This window comes from Dermochelys coriacea, chromosome 8 (genome assembly GCF_009764565.3).
Source record: "Dermochelys coriacea isolate rDerCor1 chromosome 8, rDerCor1.pri.v4, whole genome shotgun sequence".
Taxonomy (NCBI): Eukaryota; Metazoa; Chordata; order Testudines; family Dermochelyidae; genus Dermochelys; species Dermochelys coriacea.
In genome coordinates, this window is record NC_050075.1 from 70,822,472 (window position 1) to 70,850,162 (window position 27,691).

At 42.2% G+C, this 27,691-nt stretch overlaps 1 long non-coding RNA gene across 3 annotated transcripts; it reads left to right on the top strand.

Moving 5' to 3' along the window:
• On the top strand, window positions 1-25,051 carry LOC119860812. 3 transcript variants are annotated; one of them, XR_005294638.2, is made up of 3 exons: window positions 1-199; window positions 24,439-24,550; window positions 24,970-25,051. It is a non-coding gene; the product is annotated as an uncharacterized LOC119860812 (long non-coding RNA). The 3 variants fall into 3 exon arrangements; XR_006273693.1 differs by lacking the exon at window positions 24,970-25,051 and having other exon boundaries at window positions 24,439-24,889; XR_006273694.1 differs by lacking the exons at window positions 1-199; window positions 24,970-25,051 and adding an exon at window positions 23,544-23,665 and having other exon boundaries at window positions 24,439-24,889.
• The last annotated feature ends 2,640 nt before the right edge of the window (window positions 25,052-27,691 follow it).

The following is a 27,691-nucleotide window of genomic DNA, read 5'->3' on the forward strand; positions in this document are numbered from 1 at the left end:
GGGTGAGTTTGGGCTGGGGAGTGAGGGCTGCAGGGAAGCTTACCCTTGCTATAAGCCTGTTGTAAGAGGAAAATAAATGCATATCTTGGTGAAGGATAAACAGTCTCGTGTGTGTTTGACTGCCAAACCACCTGAACTAATCAAGCAGTGAGGTTCATCAGGCAGTGATGGAGGCACCCTGTGTCATCCCTGTAAAAAGGTTAGTTAATGAAGCTATGGGCACTGTTCACTTTTTGCTAGTGCAAAGCAAGTATTTAGCCATCTAACTTAAGTCTACACTATACTGCAGCTTGCAGTGAGCCTCCTAGCCTAGGTACATCATGAACTCATGCTACCTTGGCTCACGATAATGTGCCAAAAATAACAGTATGGCTGTTGCTGCTTGGTGGTAACTTGGGGTCTCAAGCCCACCCAACACCCTAGGTCTGAGCTCAGGTGGCTGGCCTGAGTGTCCTGGAGTCCCAACATCCACACTACTATCTTTTTAGCACACTGGTTTGAGCCTTGCTAGAGGCTGATTCCCTGCTGCAGTGTAGACATACCTTAAGTGCTAGGATTTGTGAGCTCAAAAATGTGTGAATAACTTTTGTGGCATTGGTGTCAACAACAGAAAGAATGCTGGGCAGAGCCATTGGTCCCCTAGAACCATTTGAACTCCAGGGTTATGTGACCTGAAATGGATTCATTCATTGAGATACACACGAGATGTATCTGAATGATGACTTCTGAGAACACCACAAACTGCCAAATGCAGTTTAGCTAATTAGAGTTCCTGCACTGGAATAGTTAAAGTTCTATTAATGGCTTGTTGAAACAAAGAATCATATATAAACCATAGTGACCTAGGCGCTGGATTTAAAGTAAAATACTGTTAAATCACAGCTAGTGCTGTCTGCTTGAGTTAAGCTTTCACTTAAAGGGAAGATAATATCTAAGTATTTTGTAGAAATTATGCCTATGCTGAGATGAAGGAACCCTCATTCCCAATCCTGACATAAGATTCAGGGCACCTGCTAAAGCCAGGACCCATTAAATTCTTTCAGGGTATAGGCTCATGTAACAGATACCACACAGGAGCGGAGCCAGGGGATGTAAGGAAATTTTGTGGTAAAAGCCCCAGCACAGGATTAAGATCTGGCTTCAGTTCATGGTTCTACAATAGACTTTGTGTGACTCAGCTTCCCATCTGTAAAACGGGGATAGTAATATTTCAATACCCACGGGTGTCTTGCTCATTAATATTGGGAGGGGTCAGATACTGCACTGATGGAAGCTGTGTAACCCACGCAGAATCCTGCAAACTGGATCATGGAGTTTCTCCACAGAGTAATTCAGCCTACTAGATGAAGTAGTCCTCCATAGTCCAGTGCACCTTGGGCAAGGGAGGTGTAGGGGTGTGTGTGTGTGTGTGTGTGTAAAGGAGCTGACCTGTGCACAGCAGCGGGTACTGACCCTGTCCTGCCCTTATCTTCAGACACAGGGAAATCCCACAAAACTGGGATCTGTAATGCATAGGGGTGCAGTTGCCAGAGTGCCCTATCCTCCAGCTGATCCACTTAAGCAGCAAAACCATATCAGAACTGAAAGCAGGGTTTGCCTATTTTATTACTGGAGAGCTAAAGAAAAACCAATCCAAATACCTTCAGATTTGAGGGTCTGTGTATGTTTTGTAATCTGCACCCAGGCACAAATAGTGTAGCTTGAGCCCATTTCTGTTTAGCACTGCATGCTACTTCTGATGTAAGTCGGTATCATCAGCTAATGCAATAGCCTACTGGAACAAACAAAAGCTCGAGAGGCTCTTTTCAGGGGTGAGGATTCAAAATTTATATTGAAAAATAACTCAACAATTTAGCTGCTATCATTTTCTTATGGTTTGTACACAGTTTGGTTTTAATTAAGGACTTTTGCCATTCTCACTCGAGCAAAGTACTATAACAGGAAAATAAGGCAGCAAGTCATATTTCTCCCCCATGGATAAGATATTGAGGCTCTCGTATCTGAAAGGTGCACAAAAACAAACCCTATTTTACAGAGACAATGACATTTTTGTATATATGCTGTAGAATAAATTAAAGGAAAGCCTCATGCTCTACATACACACAAAGTACCAGCTCAGTCTCACATTATTGTTCGGTTTTTGTTTTCGTTTCTGCTCATAATGAAGGTCTTGGTGCTGATAAGGAAGCATGGGTGGGATAGGCAGTTAGAGTCTGTTTGTGGTTGCCAAACAAACTCCTAGCTTTTCTGAGAAAACAGAGTGACCTTGCCACAAATCACTTTTCCCAGGTTTTCTGTTTGAATTAAAAAATAAGAGCCCAAAGAATGTGGTGGAAGAACCCCTGCTCATACTGTGCACCAGACAAGCTTATGGATCTATTACAGCAACAGAGACAATGCACAAGATACTTGATTAATGTTGTGTGAAGTTTTATTTACAATAGATGTGATTTAGGTACATTCTGAACATAATATACATACACCATATAAAACATGCTGTAGACTCACCCTCTCTTAGATCTGAAAACTAATTTAGAGGACTTCTCCATTGCCTGCTCTTGCCCCTTGTATCACAAGGGGATGAGCATGGATGGGTTATAGACATAGGCAGGAGCTATATGCACTGTAAAAAGAATACACAGGGTGATTAATCCACATATGAGGGGAGGAATGAGCAGGATTGCTCCCTCTTCCTCCCCAACCTGTACTCGCTATTGGATGAATGCAACCTGAGGGCATTGGGCCTTGCCTCCAGATTGAAGGAGATAATTCCCTTCCCAGAACACTCTGTCATAGTTTTTGTGAGCAGAGCTCTCTTGCAACAGTGATGAGAGCTTGATAGACAGACTTGGCTAAACTTGCAGAGTGAGGAATCATCCCCTCTGTTTCTGATTCTTTAACCATTAATAATTTAGCCTGATTAATAGTTAGCCTGATGCTTTAACAGTTAATAATTGTATTCATTGCCAATACCAACTTAATAAGCTGGGGACAATAGGGTTCTAGTCCCAGAATCAGACACAACAGAATTAAAACTACCAAGTTCAATATCTTGGGAATGGTGGGGTGTATGCCAAAGATGCTCACAGTGAGGGCAAAGCAAAGCCTTAGCCGCTTTTATGCAATCAGTAAAGACTAGAAAACTCAAGACCACATAAACAAATAGAAGTAATATAGTATTGAGGATGTCTTTGGTATCATTCCTTGCATAAGCTCATATGTTTCTATACTCTCACTCTTCCTGGGAGATCTGGTGGTGAGAGACAAAGGATCAGCCCTGTCCTGGCATGCCAGATATGCTAACTTGCTTAAGCCAATGTAAGTTTCTTGAATTACTGCTAAGCAAAATAAAAGGCTAAGCTAGCTCTGTGAGCTACACCTACACTAGATCTTATGGAAGCCCCTCATGTGAACTTGGCACAGCTAGTGATCTAGTGGTGGGGGCATGACTGAGTGGAGAGGAAACAAGGCTGAGGGAGGGCCACTGTATGGATCTGGCAACACCACAGGGACATACTGGCAGAAATTAATGTTGACCCTGTATCCATTTATCTCCATGGGTTCCTGCTCCAGGGTGGTAAACCACCATGTGTGTGGGGGGGTGCGCACAGGAGTTGCACAAATACCATAGTGATGAAGCATTGGCTCCAGGATTTTTAGTGCCAGGAGGAATAAGCAAACAAGGGAATTTGTATAGAGATGGTAGTTCTATGTCCCAACACTCTGGATTTCCTCATGGATTTGAGGACATCTGCAGGGCTGGAATGCCACACTCCATGCTCATTCTGCAGAGAGGCAGTGCATAGTCCATGAGACTAGCACTCAGGGCTTTCGGAGGTTCTTTTCCTCCCTTGCAGATTTTTCTATCAGAGTTTGATCTGCCCCAAGGGACTGTAAGTACCTATCCACCAAGGTGTGTGGGGTGTTTTTTTGTATTTTTTCATTTTTGTATTTTGCCTATTAGTAAATAGAATGGTTGGTCCCAAAGTGAAGGAAACCAGAAGGCAGACATTTGAGTACCCTTTCACTGCTGAGCTGTCTCTAGATTTCTAGATAGTACATAGGGCTGAGAAAATGTGGTGTGAGGAAGTCTGAGTAACATTGCTGTGACCTGTCAGCAGTAGGAGGGAACCAATGATCACATAAAATTAAGATATTGGACTGAAAGTGCTAAATATAGTAAAGACAGTATTCAAAATACTGTATTCAAAAAATACTGTATTCAAAATACAGTAATGCAGCTTGGCAATGATAGTATTTCATACTGGATAGTTGAGCAAAACCTCACTTTCAAATCTGAAAAACTTTCTTAGGTATTTTTCTTTCTTATGCTTTTTTTAAACTATAAACATCAGCAGAACACCTCATTGTCCAGTAAAAGTGAAGGGGAAGTATTTTATGTAATACTAGTTGTAGAGGAAAGAAAACTTGATATTTTTTATTTTAAAGGAAGATATTCAGACTCCTAGGAGAACACTATTTCTGTTCAAGAGTTTTACTCTTGAAATATAACTGTTTTTAAAAGAAGAGTACTGGCATAGGTGGATGGCTAAAAATGTGGCCATTAGAAAGGAAGGAATTGAGATTATTCATTAAATCTCAAAAGATCACTATTGGAATAATAAAAATCCAGACTTTGACCAAAATTTAATAAAACAATATGCTCCTCAATGAGAACTGGCCTGTGCACCCTCACCTCCTATTAACATCAGTGAGAAATTGGGGTGCTCCTTGTTCTGTTTGTACCACACTTAGTACAATGGGACCCTGATTCCTCTGTGCTACTCTCAGTCCAAATAAATAAGAATTTTATTAACATCCTGTGATAGATTGGATTACAGAAACCCGCTTTGGGACTGCCACCTGATGTGCTTTGACCACCTCTGAGTCTGTTTTTCCTGCTAGCTTCGGACTTCAGTGCCCTGCCTGGTTTGAGCCAGACATGCTAGCCTGCTACAAACAGACCCAGGTCTGAACCACGTCCCCGAAAAGCTGCAGCTTTAACTGAAAACAGCTTAAGAAGTGTTTCTGTCTCCAACACCCAGATGCCCAGTTCCCAATGGGGTCCAAACCCCAAATAAATCTGTTTTACCCTGTATAAAGCTTAAGCAGGGTAAACTTATAAGTTGTTCGCCCTTTATAACACTGATAGAGAGATATGCACAGCTGCCCCACCCCGCAGGTATTAATACATACTCTGGATTCATTAATAAGTAAAAAGTGATTTTATTAAATACAAAAAGTAGAATTTAAGTGGTTTCAAGTTATGACAGAACAAAGTAAATTACCAAAAAAAAAATAAAAAAAACCATGCAAGTCTAAGCCTAATACAGTAAGAAAGTGATTACAGATGAAATCTCACCCTCAGAGATGTTCCAATAAGTCTCTTTTACAGACTAGCCTCCTTCTAGTTTGGGTCCAGCAATCACGCACACCCCCGTAGTTACTGTCCTTTGTTCCAGTTTCTTTTAGGTATCCTTTGGGGGTAGAGAGGCATTATGGGGTGCAACATCACATATCCCTTCTCAATAATATGGTCTATAAATGGGTCCATGCAAAATTGTGAAAATATTTGTTTGCAATTCCATCTCCAGTGATTTTGTGCCGGCTACATTTCTCTTTTTATTTTAATGTTACAAAGTGAGGTTTTCACATCGAAAGGAATGCGAAAGTCCAGATTTTCATATTTTCCTGACAATGATTTTCACCTGAATGGAAAATGGAATTTCAAAATTTGGAATTCAGCTTCTTGAGTGTTTATACAATGACTGAAATTATTTCAATTGTCAACCTACATAATTTCATTTTCTTGCTTTTCATAAAAATCATACGTTGTAAAATTGCAACACAACATGTGGACCTCATATTCCATTGCCAGCATTTTATACAGCCCCATTCAAAAATGTAATGGCAACCATGATAAATCTTGATAATGGTACTGTTGGGTACTGTTCTCCTATCTCTTGTAATCAGATCTGGCTCCTTCTAGATCTACCGATAGTAGCTCTATCTAGATTTATTGCTCAATGCTTTGTGCCAAACTCCTATTGATTTACAAGAAAACCAATAACTGTGAAAGGATTTGGATATTAAGCATCTAATCAACACTTTTGCAATGTAATTAGTTAAACTTGTTTTCTTAGTGCAGACTCAATACTTTGAACTTTGATTTTTTTAAAAGCAGGAAGCAGGCTTAAGTATGTGCTCAAAGTTATTTGTTTTTTCTGTCTCAGGGGCCTTAAAGCCTTGCTTTTACAACTTTGGCTTTGCAACATATTATCAGGCCAAGCAACAAGTTGAAAATGAAACTAAATTGAGAAGCGATCTAAGCTAAGAAAAAACATGAAAACAGGTGTCTCCTGTCTTTGTGGCATAATAATGGCAGCTTCCATGAACTTTATTTGGATGAATGTACTTAAAATACATTGAATAGGCTTCCTCTTCTGTTAACATATTTCTGTTTTCAGGAAGGATGAAATTCTCTCCTAGAAGGCATAAGTAAGCAGTTTTCCATGCAGCACTGTTGCTTTGTAATGTTAGGAACACAGGAAGTGCCATAGTGGATCAGATCCAAAGTCCTTCTAGACTACACAAGTATCCTGTCTCTGCTAGTGGCCAGTGTCAGATGCTTCAGGGGCTGGTGTAAGAAACCTGCAGCAGGACAGATGTGGGATAATCTGCTCCCCTCTATAGTTCTCATCCTGGTCTCTAATAGTTAGATAATGATTCCTACCCTGAAGCCCAAGGTTTAATATCTCCACCAAAATGTTTGTTGTCATTAATTATAAGTCTGTATAGTCTTAATATCCATATAAATATTCAGTCTCTTCATTACTCTTATTAAGTTATTGGCTTTAGTGTCTTGCTGTGGCAGTGAATTCCATATTTCATTGTGTGAAAAAGTATTTTATTTATTTTTATTACTATTAATTTCCCACCTTTTAAATTTCATTGAATGTCCCCTTGGTCTTGTTATGAGAGACGGAGAACAGACACTTCTAGACTACAATAATGAATGGCTGAGAGAAGATGAATACGTTTAGCAGTCTCCTTTTATTCATCTTCTTTCTAAAGTAAACAATCCCAATATTTTCAATCTCTCTACATCTGAGAGGTTTTCAAGACCCTCAATCATTCTCATTGCTCTTCTCTAAACCTTTTCTAGTTCTGCAATATTCTTTTTAGGGTGGGATGACCAGAACTGTACTCAGTGTTCCAGCTGTGGCAGTGCCACTGATTATATACAGGAAATTATAATACCCCTTGCATTATTCATCACCTATTCCTTTTGCAACATATTATTAGCATTTTTAGCCACAGCCATACATTGAGCAGAGGTCTTTATTGAGCTGTTTTACTTAACAGGCAATTAGCACCATTGCAAAACACACACTTGACTTAATAAAACATATTTCAGTAATTATTATACAGTATGTCTGTGATGCTGGCAGGCCAGGTGTCACCTCTTTCAAAGGCTGCAGGCATTAGCTAAGAACTGGCAAACTCATAGCTGGCGTCAAGTACAGTACATTTATGTGTTAGTGCTTGTCAAAATGGGTATCATAAGAATGTGTTTAGTGTTTTGACTCTATAGAATGTTTGTAAGTTGCTGCATGCAGTGATCTTGTTTGTAATGTCTTGCTATAAGGAAATATGTAAGTTTTGCTTTATAACTTTGAAAATGATTGCTGTAAACTTGTAAACTCAGATGGGAAGAGCGTTTTCCCCCTCCCCCCTAGAACTATCAAAATCAGATGGGCCATTAAGGAACATCGTAATACAAAGGATCGGTTAGTGGTCCTATCGCACCTTGGAAATACTATATGCAAGGAAGCTTGTCCTGTGGACTTGGAGGATGAATGAAGGAAATAAAGACACAGGAAAATTTTCCATCTCTTTGCTGTTTGAACTCTCACTGGGCCAGAGACTCCAAAACGAAGCCAGAGATCCCCAGGCTACCTCCTGGTTCTGCCCTGAAGGACACTTTGAATTGACATATCACTACAACTCTGTCACTCTTAGGATTTAGACTGCAACTCATTTGTGTGGGAGTGTTTGCAAATAACTCATTTCTTTTTCTTAGTTAATATACCCTTAGATAGTTTATTACAGGATTCATTACAGGCATTGTCTTTGGTGTAAGATCTAAATTACCAACTGATTTGGGGTAAGTGACAGATCTTTTGGGACTGGAAGCAATGTGAGTACAGTATGATTTTTTTGGTGTATGATGACCATTTATCACGAAATCCTGTTTGCCTGGGCAGCAAGATAGACTGGAGAGTCTAAGGGAACTTAAATTATAAATTCTGTGACGCTGTGGTGAGACTGTTATAATGATGTGGGAATTCACATTTGTCACTGGCGTGGTGAAATCTAATTTAGAACTTATCTTCAGGTTGCAGTGTCTGCCCTGTTTTTGAGTCTACCCTGAAGAGAGCACTCATGGATGTGAGCTGCTCCAGACGGCATGACATCACACAGTGAGCATTTCCTATAGGAAACTGAAGACAATTAACTTCTTTCAGCAAATGTTTTTAATTTAAAGACTTAACTTGACCTGGATTTTCCAAATTGCTGAGAGAATATTTTTCATTTCCCTTGAATGTTTGTTTTTTTTAATTGATTACCTTATTTATAACTTCCTGAGACTTAATGCTGTTTAGTGCACTATTCCAGCATGGGTATTAAGGACAATTAGTAATCCCAGAGAAAGCTTCAGAATTATGGGACTTGTCCATGTTTAGCACATCTGATAATTTAAAGCCTAGCTGTTTCAAACTAGACATGCAAAATCAGCAAACACTTGAAAAGTTTGGTTAGCAGTTCACAAATGGTATACTTGTTTGCTATGCTTCTTACATGTATGGTCCTCTTCCCCTCCCCCCCCCAGCCCAAGCAGGAAAACACTTAAGCATGCATGTAGACCATTGAAATCAATAGGACTATGCACATGCGTAAATGATTCTCTGGCTCAGAGCCATGGTGCCTTTCATGAGGTTCTCGAAGCACTTTACAAACATTAATCTCACAACACCCCAGTGAGGTAAGGAAATATTAGGGATGGTTGAAATTGATTCCTATGATCTGTATATTGTCAATATACAGAATAACATTAAATAAGTGAAAATCCCAGCCTGACCCAGCCAAACAATATACAAAAACATGCTGTAAACTAGTCATGGAGTAGGCACACTATATGAAACATCCAATTATAAATTAGAAAACTCCATATAAATCTAGCAATGGAAAAAGCTTCCAGAGTTCAGAGGTTTAGCTGAAATACCCAACCATACAGAAGACTCCAGCAGACAACAAAGCACTCAGTCCCCACGCAGTTCTCCTTCATTCCCATCTCATGCTGGCCTCTGGAGGCCTGATTCTGCACTAATGAAGTCAATGGGTACAGGTTTGAGCCAATGGTGAGGAAGGTCTGACCTGCTAATGCCCTCCAGCATCTTTGATGGATGTACTGCCCTTCTGTCTGGGGTAGTTTCAAACATCATTTAGTAATAGTTCTCCATAATTAACCAACATAATTTGAAGCCAATTTCAAAATAAGCTGTCTTCCTGGGCAAAACTATAAGGGCTTCTGTTTTCTTCCATATCTTTTATGTTTAGTGTAATAATATTGAGAAAGAGGAAAATGTTTTCCACCAGTGATGCTCACGGGAATGATCAATTCCATCATTGGTACTTATGGGAAATGAAAACTTCTCTTGCCTCTCGCTATAGATGGAGATTTCATTTCTCCAGTGTAATCAGTATTCCTTAAACGGTTAGTTTTACAATCACTTCTCAGGAGCTGTGGAAGCCATGAAGTCCATTATGTGGACTGCATCATTGAGATATCATCCATTGTTCCTATATCACTATAGCTGTGCAAGTCTCTCACTTGAATGATTTATAACCTAAATTGGTTGGGTCCGATAGGCAAAAATTCAAGCATGTCTTATAGGCACTGGCCTGCATTGGGGTTCAGAGCTGCATCACTCCTCAGGGGACCCCGAGGAGAAAAGCAGCATCATGGAATCAGAACTCCTCCTAGAGCAACCTGTCAAATAAGGAGAAGAACTTTCTAAAATTGCTGTTGGCTCGTTATTTACATCCTGCAATATACCTCTAAAAAATGAATCTACCTGGTGCGTTACCTCTAGAAGATGTTCCATAGAAGCAAAACATGCTGCATATTCATATGTCAGCAGCTTTCCAGCATTGTTTTGACAGAGAGCTGGCTAAGGACAGCTGATATTCCTGGCATTCTGTGTTATCTATCCCTCACTTGTTCAGCTAAATAATCAAAGAATAATCTTAGTGTCAAAATCTGTGACTCAGGAGTTTAAACCCCACAAATTGCTAAAGTTGTTACTCTTCCTATCATTTTCTCTCTTCACAGGGCAGAACATCTGTGGCTTAGGAGGACCTCAATATTCAGGGGTCTCTAAAGTAAATTTGAATAGACGGATGCCTGTGTATTATCATATTTATAATGGCAACTAGCAGATGTGCTTCTTCATAGAAGCACAACAGATTAGTGGAGAGTACAGACACTCCTGCTCCCAACAATTAATCCTCTGACCTAAATTTGGAAATTGTCATCATGCCTGACATTATTACCATTTGCTGTCAAAATAAATGGGGGAAATAATTTCTCTATTTGCATTCAGTTGTGATATCACCCCAAATAAGCTATTCAATGTATTAATCACTAGTATTTATAACCTATTTAAGCAAAGGCTTGTACTATTTAAAACTTTATCGCTAGTGACTGGAGTCTATTCAGTGAATTCGTTATGACACTGGTTTTTTTAACAAGACATTATCTTAATATAAACAATACTTATAAGTTTATTTTGAATGTTCAGTCTTTAATCTAGCTTTGTTGCCAAATTTTTCTCATAGGTGATGGCTGGATTGAACTGGTATTGATAATACAAGTGACCTAATTGAAACTCAACCCAAATTTTTAATGGGACACAAACCTAGATCTTTTTAAAGGTTTAAATCCATTTGAATCAGTCTGAATGCACCCTCTGTAGACAGTGTAGCTGGTTGGGAATTTTTCAATAAAACCTTCCACCAGCTGCCTTTCCCAGAAAGATTGACTCATCAAAATGGAAACTTTTTGTGGAAACATCCCAGTTGTGAATAAAGTTTAGCCAGAAAGGTTTCTACGGTTCAGGATGGAATTTCTAGTCAACACAAGAGAGACTCCCACCCCAGAACAGTGTGACAGGGCACTCATCTGAGATGTGGGAGAGCCTGGTTCACTTCCTTGCTCTGCCATTCTCCCACATCCCAGATGAGTGGCATAACCGTAGGGATATAGTCAGTTTCTCACTCCTGTTCAAAATTTGGACCTGTTCCATTGTCTCCTACGCACCTCTAGTAGTCGGGGACATTTATGGAAACCACTGCAATGTGAATGGGGGGAGGGAAGATCATTTATCCATTCCCATCAGAAAGTACCTTCCTCCATTTTACAGGAAACCTGAACTTTATGCAGTCACTTTTTGTAAAGTGAAGTGTATTAGCTTATTCAAAATCTTTCCATTTCATTATCCCTAACAAACAGGCACTCGGCCATTTCTGGATAGCAAAACTTTTTACATCAGATAGAGACAAAGGAAAGCAAACTAAGCAAGTTTATTGAAACAATAAGACAAGCACATTCGTGCAACAGAGGTAAAGCAGTAAGGCCCACATTTTACACTTGGGTGCCTACAGCTGGGCACTTTAGGCCTAATTTTCAGAGGTATGGAGCACCTGCACTGTCCACAGACTTCAATAGAAGCACCAAATGCTCAACACCTTGAAAAGTAGATCAGTTCAGATAGGCACATAAATATGGACCGGGGGGGGGTAGGATGTTCAAAAGTGACTTGGGAGTGCACTTAAGTGACTTGGGAGCATGTGTTCCAATGGAAGTCAATAAGACTTGTACTCCTAAATCACTTCACGTCTTTGAAAAGATGCCCAACTTAAGCATCCAAGTTGGAACATTTTGGCCCAGAATGACGACTTCAGATGGTAAGAGATGTCTTTCCTTAACCTTCCAGCACACACAATTTCACAAGCTGATCTTTCTCTTTCAAATGGCTCCTTGTCCAGCACTATGTATTGTTTTCAAAGGCCTTTGTAATTTTGGAATGGGGAGAAAGAAGCTTAATTTAATTTGAGGAAGGTTTATCAATTAAGCAATGGTAAAAATCGTCAAATTAAAATGAATTGTGAATAGCACATGAGCTGATTAAAGCTCAAAGTTAGGGTTGCCAACTTTCTAATCGCACAAAACCGAATCATAGAAAATCCGGGTTGGAAGGGACCTCAGGAGGTCATCTTGTCCAACCCACCGCTCAAAGAGGACCAATCCCCAACTAAATCATCCCAGCCAGGGCTTTGTCAGCCTGACCTTAAAAGCCTCTAAGGAAGGAGATTCCACCACCTCCCTAGGTAACACATTCCAGTGCTTCACCACCCTCCTAGTGAAAAAGTTTTTCCTAATATCCAACCTAAATCTCCCCCACTGCAACTTGAGACCATTACTTCTCGTTCTGTCATCTGCTACCACTGAGAACAGTCGAGATCCATCCTCTTTGGAACCCCCTTTCAGATAGTTGAAATCAGCTATCAAATCCCCTCTCATTCTTCTCTTCTGCAGACTAAATAATCCCAGTTCCCTCAGCCTCTCCTCATAAGTCATGTGCTCCAGCCCCTAATAATTTTTGTTGCACTTCACTGGACTCTTTCCAATTTTTCCACATCCTCCTTGTAGTGTAGTGACCAAAACTGGACACAGTACTCCAGATGAGGCCTCACCAATGCCGAATAGAGGGGGAATGATCACGTCCCTCAATCTGCCAGCAATGCTCCTATTTATACAGTATGAGGGGTTCAGGGTGCGAGAGGGGGCTCTGGGCTAGGGGAGGGAGTTGAGAGGGCGAGGGCTGTGGCTAGGAGTGCGGGCTCTGGGGTGGGATTGGGGATGATGGTTTGGGGTGCAGGAGGGGGCTCCAGGCTGGGAAGTGGGGCCAAGGGATTTGGAATGTGGGAGGGGGCTGTTGGTTAAGCAGGGGGTTGGGGTGAGGGAGGGGGTGAGGATGAGGGCTCTGGGCTGGGGTGTGGGCTTTGGGGTGGGGCTGGGGATGACGGGCTTGGGGTGCAGAAGGAGGCTCCAGGCTGGGGGGTGGGGCAGAAGGATTTGGAGTGCGGGAGGGGACTTCAGGTTTAGGCAAGGGTTTGGGGTGCAGGAGGGGGTATGGGCTGGGGGTGCAGACTCTAGAGTGGGCCTGGGGATGAGGGGTTTGGGGCCTGGGCGGGGGGGGCTCAGGGCAGGGGAAGGGGGTTGGGGCGTGGGCTTACCTTGGGTGGCTCCCGGTCAGTGGCAGAGCAGGGCTAAGGCAGGAACCCTGCCTGTTCTGGCACCACGCTGAGCCCCAGAAACGGCTGGCATGTCCAGCTCTTAGGCCAGGAGGCTCCGTGCACTGCTCTCACCTGTAGGCACCATCCCCTGGCTCCCATTGGCCCTGGTTCCTGGCCAATGGGAGTGCGGAGCCGGTTCTTAGGGCAAGGTCAGGGTGCGGAGCCCTATAACCCCCCCCCACTACCACCACCACCTAGGAGCCAGATCTGCTGGCCGCTTCCGGGGCACAGAGCAGTGCCAGGACACGTAGGGACTAGTCTGCCTTATCCCTGCAGCACCGCTGACCAGACTTTTAAAGGCCCAGTCAGTGGTGTTGACCAGACACCTGGCTACCCTAGGCCCAGTGTTGCACTCCCTACTTGGGCAAAAACTCCTGTTGAAGTCAATGGTAGTTTTGTCTCTATAAGGATGACATGGTCAGGCCCAATATCTGTTAATGAATATGCTTGGCTTTGTAAAACATAATTATATAACTCATATTCTAAGCTCTTACCATATATCCTCCTGTTACTGCTCTAGAATATACAGACTATTTGCTATTCAGCAACTCTGTGACATTGATCGCAAAAAATGAACCCACCAGCATAGAGGAGAATGCTAGCAATCTTGCTTCAGATAAGAGAGCTTTATACAGCATCACCAGATCACTTGAACACATAGAGGCCATGTGGTTATCCTCAGTTCTCCATAATGACTACCCCAACTTCTTTATCTAAAGTCTGTCAACACATGTCGATATTTCTTAATCACGAAGGGGCCAGAATCTTTCATTTATTTCCAGTGTAATTTCAGAGCAACTCCACAGAGTTACTCTGGATGTAAAGTGGGAATGTACGAAGTGAATGACATACCCAGGTTACAATCTGGACTCTGTGTCCTCCCTGACCTGGATACTGCTTTGCTGTTTTTACCTCCACTCCTGGACTGCTCACAAGGAGCCTCTAGCATATAAGTCACACCAGCTATGTCTGTGTGTACTTGCAAACTACCAGTCAGATTTAGGGTTTCACTAGCCTGAATTACACTTCAGGGTGACTCCAGCACACTCTCAGTCCCAGACTTTCCCCCAAGAAATGTATTTCTTGTTTTGCCCAGCCTTCTCCTGGACAATACAAGTGCATATGAAGTTCATAATTTTATTAAAAGATATGATATTCACAAATCCTGTTATCCCAAATGGAGTTTCCCAAACACTTCAAACATACTGGTTTAGATAAAACAATAAACAAGTTTATTAACTACAAGGAGGGAGATTTTAAGGGAATATAAGTAATGGAACATAAAAATCAGAAATGGTTACAAGAGCAATAAAGATAAAATGCAACTAATGCCTTACTTAACAAACTCTGTTAAAGTCAAACCAAAGTTTCTCATACCATATGCTCTTAATAGTTTTAGTGGCCAAACTTCTAGGTCAGGCTGCTTCCTTAGTTCCTTCTGGTGTAGTCAATCGATGGACAGAGTGAGAGTGGAAGAGGAGGGGTCCCTGGCAGTGTTTGTCCCTCATTTTTTTTATAGTGTCAGTCCCCCTCTTAGAAAACATTTCCAGCTGAGTTTTAGGAGACAAAAAGTCTATGGGAGAGGATATCTCCTACTAGTTTTCCCACCTGTTGGATCTCCCTTTGTGCTTGATGATTGTTTACTGATTAAATGCAAATTAAGCAGAGCATACATTCTTTTGTTTGTGACAGACCTGTTCGCCAACTTCTGTTTGGGCTGGGCTGTGGTTTGGAACATGTGTTAATAACACCATACAGCGAAATCTTATAACTCTATATACAATGTTCCATACACATTTTACCAGGACAATATTGACCAGCAAATTATGAGTTTTAAAATGATACCTCCCAAAGGCATACTTTATACAAAGATTATTACAATAGTGTGAAAGGGTGAATACAGGGGTATAGATTGTTACAGAGGGACCCCAATCTTAAAATGGCTACAAACTCATCCCTAGTTTATTTCTTGAAATTATAAAGGGGAGAAAAGCTAAACGTTTAACCTAATGCATCTTTGAGTGTTTTAGGGAATGCAGGGGAGGAGAATTGACATACATGAAGGGCTTCTAAAGAAAAGCTTTTCCTTGTGTATCATTCTGAAGTAAACTTTTTGTTAAAGACAAGCAAAACTCTAACCAGGGGTGTTTTGGCTCTGAGTCCATCCTATTGCAGTTGAACAAGGGTATGCTGTGATGAGTTTCAGACACATGGCTCTCCTTTGGGTCCCTCTACGCTTATTCCAGGTTGCTTCTTTGTCCCAACAGCAATAATAGCAGCCTTATCTCCATCCAAGACGGTATGTGACGTCTCACTCTACTACTAGCCTCACAGAATGACTTTTATTATTATTCTTGGTCTCCAGTAGTTTCATTATCTTGCTACACTAGGCAGACCAGTGACTCAGTAAAGTTTGAATTGTGTTCGCGACACAAGGATCTGGGGCTATGGTCAGCATTTTGCACCTGCCCTGGTTGATTTTGTGCATAACCTTGTTGAGGGCAGGAATTGGAGGGAATGCAGATAGAAACATCTTGGCATTATGGCAAACGGGTCCACATGAAGAATTCCCTACCTCAGGAACAATGTTGGCTGATGACTTTTTGAGAAACCATCACACTGGGAACTGTGCTTCCTGCTAAACCTGTTACTAGGCTGTTCTTTTGTAATGTAAGCGTTGTGTGATGGACACATCAGATCCAAAATTTCACAGCCTTGTTGCACAGAAACCTGAAGTGTAATTTTGCCAGTTAATATCATGTATGACATATATATTGGCATTGGCAGTTAAAATCTGAAGAGGTATGCTTTGTAGGCCAGTAGGAATGACTTGTAGGCCACTGAACTGCTCTCACTGCTGGGTTATTTATATGTAGATGGGTCTATTCAGACATGCCAAGGTCTTGGATTGTGAGCTGACCTATGTGAACTACCTTTTTTAGTCCTGAAACCTGTTCCTGCTGCTCAAACTATGTAAACAGGGCTATAAAGAGAAGGAACTAGCGAATCTTAAGTGAAGGCTTAAGAGAATTTCCCAGGTGAGGTAGAACTGCTGGAAAGATGGTACAGTGCTTCACTTTGCAGCTCCTGGCAAAGGTGGTATATTGAGGAAAGGAGAAGGTGTAGCTGAAACATTCTGTGCTCTATTCTTGGCTGTGGAATGTCCCTTAACAAGCCGTTCCAACCAGACCCTAAGGTTATTCTAACTTACACCAACTGAAAGCTGGAGTAGCTCCACTGAAGTCAATGTAATTATTCTGGCTTTACCATGGTATAAGCAAGAATAGAATCTGGCCCTGTGAATTTAAAATACTGTGTGGTAGGGTCTATCCATCCATGTTGTGCAGCCTTTATGTACAAAATCCTATGTTGAAATGGATGCTGTTAAAAAGAAATATGTTTCATTTACCCCATTTTCTTCATAAACTAAAAAGACAATGTAAGAAAGAACACAACAATCAGAATGAGCCTCCCCCTGCCCAAAATTATGATAAACACTAAGGGCTAGGAATGCATAACTATACTCAGCTTGCTCACTTTCAGATTACTGGAAGTCAACTAGAGTTGTATAAACAATACAATGCAGAATGAAAAGGAGTACTTGTGGCACCTTAGAGACTAACAAATTTATTAGAGCATAAGCTTTCGTGAGCTACAGCTCACTTCATCGGATGCATTCGATGCAATGCATCCGATGAAGTGAGCTGTAGCTCACGAAAGCTTATGCTCTAATAAATTTGTTAGTCTCTAAGGTGCCACAAGTACTCCTTTTCTTTTTGCGAATACAGACTAACACGGCTGCTACTCTGAAACAATGCAGAATGTGTATTAATCTTCCATTTGTAAAGAGTCTTTCACCCAGAAGAACCACAATGGACTTTACTGATTGCTTGTAGTAGGTATCACTCATCTGGTACTGAAATGCACGAAGATGCTCAATAAATTTATTTGGAAGGAGAGGGAGGGAAATATTCCTAGCTGTTTTCTGAGACGACAAAGTTTGCCTTTATGGAATCTCCCTCTCTCTTCTTCTTTTTTTTTTTTCCAGTAAATTGAGCCCTTGTGAGAGGTGACAGACTGAATTTGTCTGAGATCTCCATCTGTTACATGACTCAAGTACACATAGAGAGAGATCAAGCAGTTATTTAAAAGTGGTATTTTAAAAATCATAGTTCCTTGTTCCAGCAAAGTTCCTTTATCTTCTCCGGGCTCTGGTTTTGTGTCTGGAATGCACTGTGGACTGGACTCCTGGGCGGCTTACATAGCTTTTAGCTAGGATCACAACTCAAAGGTCACACTAGCACTACATCTAAACTGGGTCCACTTCTTGAATATACACATAGCTCCTTAGCTTTTGATTAGACTCACTGCTCTGCTTCTCAGGGACTGGTCTGGGGTCTGGAATGTGCCAGTGTCTCCTGGCCTAGAGAAAGAGCTCTTACAGCTCTGTATCCACTTGCACACAACTCAGCATTCAGCTGTGCCACTGCTAGTCTCAGCTGGAAAGCACCTAGTACAGAGGTTTTTTTTCAAACCTTTACAACGTGTTACAGAATGAAAAAGGGGAACAGCCCTTCTTTTTGACTGCTCTGAGCACCTTGCATGCTTTTCAAGTATTAGTTTTACTTCTCAGTTTTCTAGACCACATTCCTTTCAGTATCCAGTAGATCATCAGTTCTCAACTGCGGGTCCGTGATCCCCTGGTGGTCCACAAGCCCTTTCAGGAGGCGGATCCCCACTGCTGAACCCCGGTGCCCCGAGCGGGGCTGAAGTGGGGAGCAGCGCAGGACTGAAACCCCAAGCTCCCCCCCACCCCTCATTGAAGCCGGGAGTGGGGGCAGAGGACTGAAACCCCAATGTGGGTAGAAACCTTGAGTCCATAGGCAGAATTGGGAGAGCACAAGGGTGTTGCACCCCCCCTCCCCAAACTGCAGTGCCTTACCCAGAGTGGGACAGTCCTGGGGGCAACTCCACCCCCACATCCTCCTCCTTTCCCCCAGTCCCTGGATGGGAAGCCAGAGCCAGGCAGTGTGGGGCAGCTGCTCCTCTGGGTGGTGGTATGGTTGCCAGCCCTCCCAGATTGGCCTGGAGTCTCCAGGAATTAAAGATTAATCTTTAATAATTAAAGATTAAAGAGTGTGTCATGTGATGAAATCTTCAGGAATACATCCAACCCAAATTGGCAACCCTAGCTGGTGGTGCCATGGAGTGGGCAGCCATGGCATTCTCCCATCTGCTGCTGGTGCCCAGCCAGCATTGTGGCTGCTCCTCAGCTCCCAGCCCCCTTGGACAGCTCACACAGCTGGTCAGAGCTGCCCGGGCGGCTCCTCAGCCCAGCAGAGCCCTCGCGAAGCAGCCACCGGCACACAGCCCCAGACAGGTGAGTGGCCTGCTGAGTCAGGGGGTGGAGGTGGCGCTCCCTCGCTGGATCCCACTGTGCAGAGCTGGCCAGAGCCCCGCCAGCCCTCCCTCCGCACCCCACAAAATAGAAGTCAAACTACACCTATGCCCAAGGGTTCCACCCTTGGCCCGGAGCCCCAAGTACCCCACCCCCATCCCCTGCTGGGCCCTGTAGTTTTTCTAGCAAGTTGAGGGGGAAAGAAAGAAAAACATTGAGAATAAATTTAAAAGGTTGAGAACGCCTGCAGTTGATTATTTCTGTGCATTTACTTCCTAGTTCATTTTTAGTCAGAGAGGTAGTTCTGATTCTAAAATGTAACTAGGTTAGCTTTCCATGGTTAAAATTTCAAACCATATGATTTTATCTGAGTATTTTTATAGACATAGTGTTATCACTTATAATGTTTTATTTAATATATAGGTCATGTTAATAAATAAAACAAACAGTAGTTTTCCAAAAAAGCATAACTTCTTTGCTGGAGCATTTCTTTGGAATTCTTTGGTGCTTAGGCATGACATTTATAAAGTGATCTCGTTAATTTAAACTATCCCTAATACATTGATAATCTCTAACATATACAATGTTCAGTTCTGTTTTTATAGAACTTGCATTCCAGTTTCATACTGCAATAATAACATGAACATCTGTCTACTTGTTTTTCATAGTGCTGCCCCTCACTATGGTATCTGAGTGCCTAACGTGAACACTAGAATGAAATACCCAGAGTCAAGAGTGATACAAGTTACAAAAATACAAAAGGGAAAAATATTGTTTCATAAGGGCATTTTCCAATCTTAAAATCAAAGGGCCTGATTCATCCCTGCATTACTCCCGTTTAGAGTTACACCTTCATAAAACTGGAGTACCATAGAAGGGAATCATGCCCAGAAATAGGAGGGTGGGTTTTAGGCCTGGTTTACACACACAGTTGACCTGGTTTAATTAAAGGTCTGATATTTAAATGGTGCAATTTTGTGGACATACTGATAACTATCCACACAAGGGTTTGCACTTGTTTAACTAAATCAGATTTTTTCAGGTGATTTACTTTAAACCCAGACAACTCCTGTGTGTGGACACTCTTCAAAATTTTAACCTCTGGCTCTGAGGCAGAGACTTGTAAGGTAACCTGGTAGATATGCTGGAGCATAGGGATAGGATACAGAGAGACCTAGACAAATGAGAGGATTGGGCCAAAAGAAATCTGATGAAGTTCAAGTGCAGAGTCCTGCACTTAGGACGGAAGAAACCTATGCACTGCTATAGGCTGGGGACCGACTGGCTAAGCAGCAGTTCTGCAGAAAAGGACTGGGGCATTACAGTGGATAAGAAGCTGGATATGAGTCAGCAGTGTGCCTCATTGCCAAGAAGGCTAACTGCATATTAGGTTGCATTAGTAGAAGTATTGCCAGCAGATCGAAGGAAGTGATTATTCCCCTCTATTTGGCACTGGTGAGGCTACATCTGGAGTACTGCGTCCAGTTTTGGGGCCCCCACTACAGAAAGAATGTGAACAAATTAGAGAGAGTTCAGTGGAGGGCAACAAAAATTATTAGGGGGCTGGGGCATATGATTTACAAGGAGAGACTGAGGGTACTGGGCTTATTTAGTCTGCAGAAGAGAAGAGTGAGGGTGGCGCTTGGCTGTTCTCAGTGGTGGCAGATGACAGAACAAGGAGCAATGCTCTCAAGTTGCAGTGGGGAAGGTCTAGGTTGGATATTAGGAAACACTATTTCACTAGGAGGGTGGTGAAGCACTGGAATGCGTTACCTAGGGAGGTGGTGGAATCTCCGTCCTTAGAGGTTTTTAAGGCCTGGCTTGACAAACCCCTGGCTGGGATGATTTAGTTGGTATTGGTCCTGCTTTGAGTAGGGGGTTGGACTAGATGACCTCCTGAGGTCTCTTCCAACCCTAATATTCTATGATGATTCTATTCAGAGAACAAGATGAAAAAAAGGTTTAAAGATTTAAATTTCATTCCTCCCAAGAAGAAAAGTAATCAAAACTGGATTTCATTATTGTCTAATCTGGGGAAATTTTTTGTAACCGAGAGGCTACGTGTAATGAACTCATTTGGCTGAGGACTTCAGTTTCCAGATCTTTCAATCCAATACCTTTCTCTGACCACTCTTCTTCTTAGCATATGCACAATGTGACTTAGGTGGCATGTGACCGGATTCATCACTGAATTTGGTCTGCTGGTTGGATCATTAGCTTCCCCAGCTTGGGCCAGGTACAGCTGGGGAGTGTGACATGAATGCTGATCCATGCCACCCCCTGACCACTACATTCACTTAAAAATTTAATTCTTATCTAGTGGAAACATACTAGATAGGGTGCTTAAGACAATTTGAGATGACTAACCACATCTGATTCCATGGAACATATAGGACCGTATTTGTGAATATAACCATCTTAGCCTTAACTAAACACTCACAGTAATGTTTTTATGTGAGACACTGATTTGCCCTAAATAACATAAGAAAACTCGGCATACTTATATAGCAGGTGCAAGTGATCTTTCATCTTGTACTGAACAAAAGATTAATACATTCCTTACAAATAATTTAGTCTAGTCTTATCACAATAAGACAACTTACAATTTTAAGTTGGATATTCATGAAAGGTGAACACTCCAGCTAATGCATGATGGTTACAAGTTCTGATTCAGCAGTCAGGAAATTAGCTATATAACAACTAACTACTAACACCTAACTCATACCTGGAATTTTTTATGATTGTGCTGTGAAATGTAAATATAAATATGTGCAATGTAGGAATGTTATTTACTAAGAGAATTCAGAGTAGCAGCCGTGTTAGTCTGTATTCGCAAAAAGAAAAGGAGTACTTGTGGCACCTTAGAGACTAACAAATTTATGAGAGCATAAGCTTTCATGAGCTACAGCTCACTTCCGATGAATGCATCCAATGAAGTGAGCTGTAGCTCACGAAAGCTTATGCTCTAATAAATTTGTTAGTCTCTAAGGTGCCACAAGTACTCCTTTTCTTTTTACTAAGAGAATTGTAACCCATGTTTTTACTTGCGAGTTTAAATTAATATGCAAGCCGCAGGATCTAAGGATTTAGGGGATGGAGCTCTCTATTATTGAGAAGGGGAAAAAACAGCTCAGGTCAGCTTAATTTGCATATTGTTATCACTAATTCTACTATGTTTGGTTTCGTTGTTTTGATTAAACTGTTTTATATGCATGTGATATGAAATTATCTTTCTTGCCTAAAGAAAGGGTATAGGAGCTGTGCTAACCATGCTCTGGGTGAAGGAGTTACCATAACGATACAAGATGTGAATTAAGGATGGCTAACGAAGCTAGGGCACAACAGGGTAGGGAAAAGGTTTTGCTCTAGATGTGAGAGTTTTAGAGTATGGCTACACTTGCAGATGTAGAGCACTTTGAGTTAAACCAGCCTTTGGAGAGTGCAGTAGGGAAAGTGCTGCAGTCTGTCCACACACTGATAGCTTCAAGTGCACTGGCATGGCCACATTTGCGGCCCCTGGCAGCGGTATTGGGAGTGATGAATTGTGGGCAGCTATCCCAGCATGCAAGTGACTGTAACATGCTTTTCAAATGGGGGTGGGGTGGAGTGTGACAGGGAGTGATTTATTCCACTTTCCAAGGTGGAGTACCAGCAGCGCTGTAGCCGCGGAGTCAGAGCGCTCTACGTGCCTTGCCGCTGTGGACAGGTAGTGAGCTAGTGCGCCCGGGGCTCCTTTATTGCACTGTAACTTGCAAGTGTAGCCAAGCCCTTAGTCAAAGGAGTAGGGGCTTTATCTAAGAATACAGTTTGCTGTGGATTTCCATCATCTGGAGAGCTTTTAGATTGTGAGGAAGAGTTTGCAGACAAGGCTTGATCAGACCAGGGAGTAGAGCTGACAGCTGAAAAGTACTGCCTGGAACAGCAGCTGAGAGAGTGAGCTCACTTCTGGTGAGCCGTGGCTGGACTAGCAGCAGGGTGAAGCCGATTCTGGACCAGTGGAGTAGATTCCACAGCAGTGCTGGCAGAGGGGAGCTGAGCAGGTTTTACTGCACCCTGACTTATTCAGTGCTGAAGCAAGTAGAATCAAGAGCTGGACCAGAGGGCCATGCCTCAGGGTGGAACCAGGCTGAGCAGCTCTGATGGGACTAGAGCTGGGTCAGCAGAGGACTGGCCATACCATATGCCCTGACTCAAATTGTTAGTAGGGTTTCAGCTGGGTGGAACTGTGGGTAGTCAGGGCGTTGGACTTCCAGCCCTGGACACTTATTGGGCTGGTGGCAGTGGTGGTGATGGGCTCTGGATAAACTCCTAGCAGTTTTGGTGTTGTCTGAACTTTCTTCCTATGTTTTTTCCAAAAACAAAATTCCAGTGAAATTGACCTCATTTTGCAAACCATTTTTTATATTTTTAATGTCCAATATGATTCCATCAAAGTTTCTCCAACTCTATTCTTTTGTATGTTCCCTTTCCCCTTATTAAAATATTCCTTTGTTTTATATTCCAAACAAACTCAAGAGTCCTCCCGAGCAGGAAGGAACCACTTATCTGGAGAATTTATTTTATTTTTCTCAGCGCTGAAACCAAAGATCCTGAGTGGGCACTCAAGTTGTTGTTAGTGTTATTTTCCAAGAAGAACCCTGATATGTTTTAGAATACAGCTTTTGTAGCTGCCATTGATGCTGGTAGAAGGGATACACATAGAATCAATTCCATGTCAATGTAGGTGCATTGGAACTTCCTTATTTTGTTTTTAGTAACAAAATGTCTGTATTTAATGTTAACATTTCAATGGCCCATGATGACTCTAAACAAACCTCACAGCAATGAATGGAGTAAAGAAAAGGGGTGAGTTTCACATTTTGCTAAATTAATTTTTGTAAATGTTTTTGTGAAAACCGTTTGGTGCTAGAATTACCATACTACACAGAACACCTTGTACCCACGGTCTCTTTAAATAGTAATACTTTTAAAGTTAACAGTTTATTACTCTTCCGTATGGAGCAGGTATATACCATTACAAGAGTTAGCTCTGTTAGTTCATTTAATCTTTAAAATGTCTAAGAATTCATATATCCTAAGTATGATTGTTGCCAAATGGATTCTTTGTGGTTGGAAAGTAAGATATTCCTCTTTATTGTTAAAATGCAGCAGTGATTATAGGGCAAGAAAAACAGTATTTAAAAGAATTTCTATTGGATGTTTTTTTTAATCTGAAGGGAAGGCATTAGTTGCCAAACTGCAGTATGTGGGGAGGTAGGCACTCCTGGTCTTTTCAACTGAATGTGGACATCTTGTAAAAAGAATGTCAATGTAAATATCCCTTGTGAAGTACATTATACAAAGGTTTAAAGTGCTTAGCACTGAACTCTAAATTGGATTATTTGCATGCTAGGAGTGCTCCAGCTATGACTGATTAAGTCTTTGATAGGGTACTCTTATAAAACTATTAATCCATTTATAATCTAGAAATTATACTGCCATAAAATCCTGCCTTTAAATACGTAGGTGACTGCATTAGAGGATTTCTGTTTTGTTTCAAGATTTTGAAACAATAACATATGACAGCATCTAGAATTAAAACATGTCATAATGATCATAATTCTTGTTTTGGATTTTAGAGCAATTTAAATCTTGGGCTCCAATATGGCTGGTTGGTACCAGTCTTCCAGAGCAAAGCAGCCCCAAAAGCCAGCTACCTGAGGATTCTCCAGGCACAGAGGACTTTCCTAGGTAATGTAGAAGTGGATAGCTGATTCTTTGCCACCTTCTCTTGGCTTCCCCAAATTGAGCAGCTGTTAAAATGATGCCTTGGAGGTTACTATAGCTGAGCATAATTTATGGAAACTCTGACACTGCTCTGACTTGCATTTGGGACCAAACTGGCCCTGATATCAGGAAAAACATAGTCACTTTTGCTTCTTCTTGCTTTCATGTCCTGCACTGGCACTGGGTGGAACATGGCCACATCCGAGGAACTGACCCAATTTTGGTTGTGTGGTGGTTTTGGTTTTTTTGTTTGTTGTTGTTTAAACTGGAGGAAGATTCTTCGCCCCGCACCCTACTCCAAGATACACACCAGCTAGTATCTTCACAGATGTCAAAATTAAAATGTCATAATCAGTTCTCTCTCTCTCTCTTCACTATCCTAGGTTCTTCTACAGCATCTACAACTCTGGAAAATAAGGAATATATGCTAATTTCCTGTGAAGTACAAATAAAAAAAAATCCCAGTGAAAACTTATTTAACATGTGTTTTAGAGCAGTGTGTTTTGATGAAAGGAGATGTTAGTTGCATGTATGCTTCCCTTCAAGCTTCTCCACTTCTGGATAAGTATTTTCTGGGTCTTTCATCTCCGTATACTAGCATTGAAAATCAAGAGCCTGGAATGGTGATTTAAGAGAGAGGTGCTCCTGATATCAACTTTAAAACTAAATTTCAATTCATACAACACTGGTTTATTAGGTTGCCTGCTGCCACCACCAGGCCATTCCTAATATTAGAAATACAAACTTCTTAAGGGCTATTTCTATTGGTTACAAAATTAATCCTGCCCAATTTCTGTGCATGACAGGTTTCTGAGGGGAAAGGAGTTGTAAGGAGAGACTGATATTGTTAACCAGATACATATGGAGCGATTTCTTAGCTTCAGTGGGCATTCTTCAGTCCTAAATTCAATGCTTTAATCCCAATTAAAATGCACAGTGAAGCAACTGCAGCCAATGATCTGAATGAACATAAGAGAAATGGGAGTACTGCACTTGAGCTGCAGCTTTGAAAATCAAATACCATGGACACAATCTAGTAGGAAGAAGGTCTTGTGGTTCAGGCTCTTGTTTAAGCTGCTGGAGATCTAGGTTCAGTTCCTGCTTCTGCTGCAGTTAGTTTCATGTGTGACCTTGTGTAAGTCACTTCAGGCTAGATCCACAAAGGGACTTAGGTGTTTAAAGGCCGCTTTAGGTACCTAAATGCAACATTTAGGCCTGGAGTCGGCAAACTATGGGCTGCATCCAGCCTGCCAGCTGTTCTAATCTGGCCCTCGAGCTCCTGCCAGGGAGCAGGGTCGGGGCCGCTCTATGCGGCTCCTGGAAAAAATGGCATTACCTCGCTCCGGCGCTCTAGCCGAGGAGCAGGGTCAGGGGCCACTCCCCACGGCTCCCGGAAGCAGTGGCATGACCACCCTCTGGCTCCTGTGCATAGGGGCAACCAGGGGGCTGCACTCTGCGCACCACCCCCATGCCCATTGGGAGCTACAGGGGTGGTTCCTGTGGATGGGGCAGTGTACAGAGCTGCCTGGCCAGGCCTCGGTGTAGGGGCCGGAGAAGGGACATGCTGCTACTTCCGGGAGCCGCGTGAGGTAAGCGTCACCCAGAGCTTGCACCCCTGAGCCTGTCCTGATCCCCCTCCTGGCCTCCGAACCCTTTGATCCCAGCCCAAAGCATCCTCCTACACCCCAAGCTCCTCATCTCCAGACCCACCTCTGAGCCCACACCCCCCAGCCAGAGCCCTCGCTTCTCCCCCTCCCCACTCCACCCCACCCCACTCACCTGCCCCAACCCAGAGTGCCCTCCTGCACCCTAAACTCCTCATTTCTGCCAGAGCCCTCACCCCCCCCCCACACACCCAACCCCAATTTTGTGAGCATTCATGGCCCACCATACAATTTCTATTCCCAGATGTGGACCTTGGGCCAAAAAGTTTGTTCATCCCTGATTTAGGCACCATTGAGATCCTCAAAAATCCTTGCTCAACTACTGCCTAACACTGTGGGTACCCAAAGTCCATAGCTGCCTGCATTTCTGTTGGTGCTGAAGCTAGTCCACTTATACAAATAATTATTAAGTGTGCCAGAGAGATTATCCTCACCACTGGGCTAGAGTGTCACTCACCTGGGCTGTATGAGAGGCAAGTTCAAGTTCTTGATCAGGGATTTAAAAGCCAATCTTCTACATTGTAGTGGACTGCCTTGGCTATTGGCTACAATTCGGGGGGGGGGGTTTGCTTTTGTGGTTTTCTTGAGAAAGGACTGACCTGGCTTAGGCACCTAACTCCAGGAGAGGGTTCATGGCTGAGAATCCTTAATAGAGACAGGGTATCTGCCTCTAGCATGGAGTTAGGCACATAAGTATTTTTGAGGGATGAAGTGTAGGCCTCACCCCTCTCCTCAGCATTTCCTATTGGCTAGCTTAGGTGGCTCCCCACTCAACATGCTAGCTTCTGTGAATCCCATGTAGGCATCTGACTCTCTCCACTCATTGTATAGGAACCACAGGTAAGCTACTCAAGGCCAAGGATTCTACTGCATGGCATTAGGCACTATAATGCTTGAGTTCCTTTATGGATCTATCCCTTCATATTTCAGTACCTCAGTTCTCCACATGTAAAATGGAGAACTTTTCCCTCATCCTTCATCTGTCTTGTGAATTCTTGGAGCAGTGACTTTTCTCTTGCAGCACCTAGAACAATGGTATACATCACTACTAGCTAAATTCAATCAGCTCTCTAGTAGTTGTGTTTTATGCTGTCTCTGCAGTGAGATTTTCAGGATTGTTGTATATAAAATGCAGAGTTGTATATTAAGTACTTCAAAGTAAGTGATGCATCTGTTAGCTGCTGTAATGAGTCTGATTTTAATATTTAGATACTATGCTGATGAATGATAGTAAAAAAAACCCTGAAGTGGAAATAAAAGTGGGTATTAGAAATGCATTTAGAGAATTTATGCATTTTACTTCAGATCCAATCAGATTATCAGACAAATACCTAAGTACAGAGACATGGGCACAAAAGAATTATCCTTGAAACTAGATGGGAAGAGAATATCAATAAACACAGTTTCAAGTGTCTGGGTTCCAGAAGCTGGGGAAATTAGA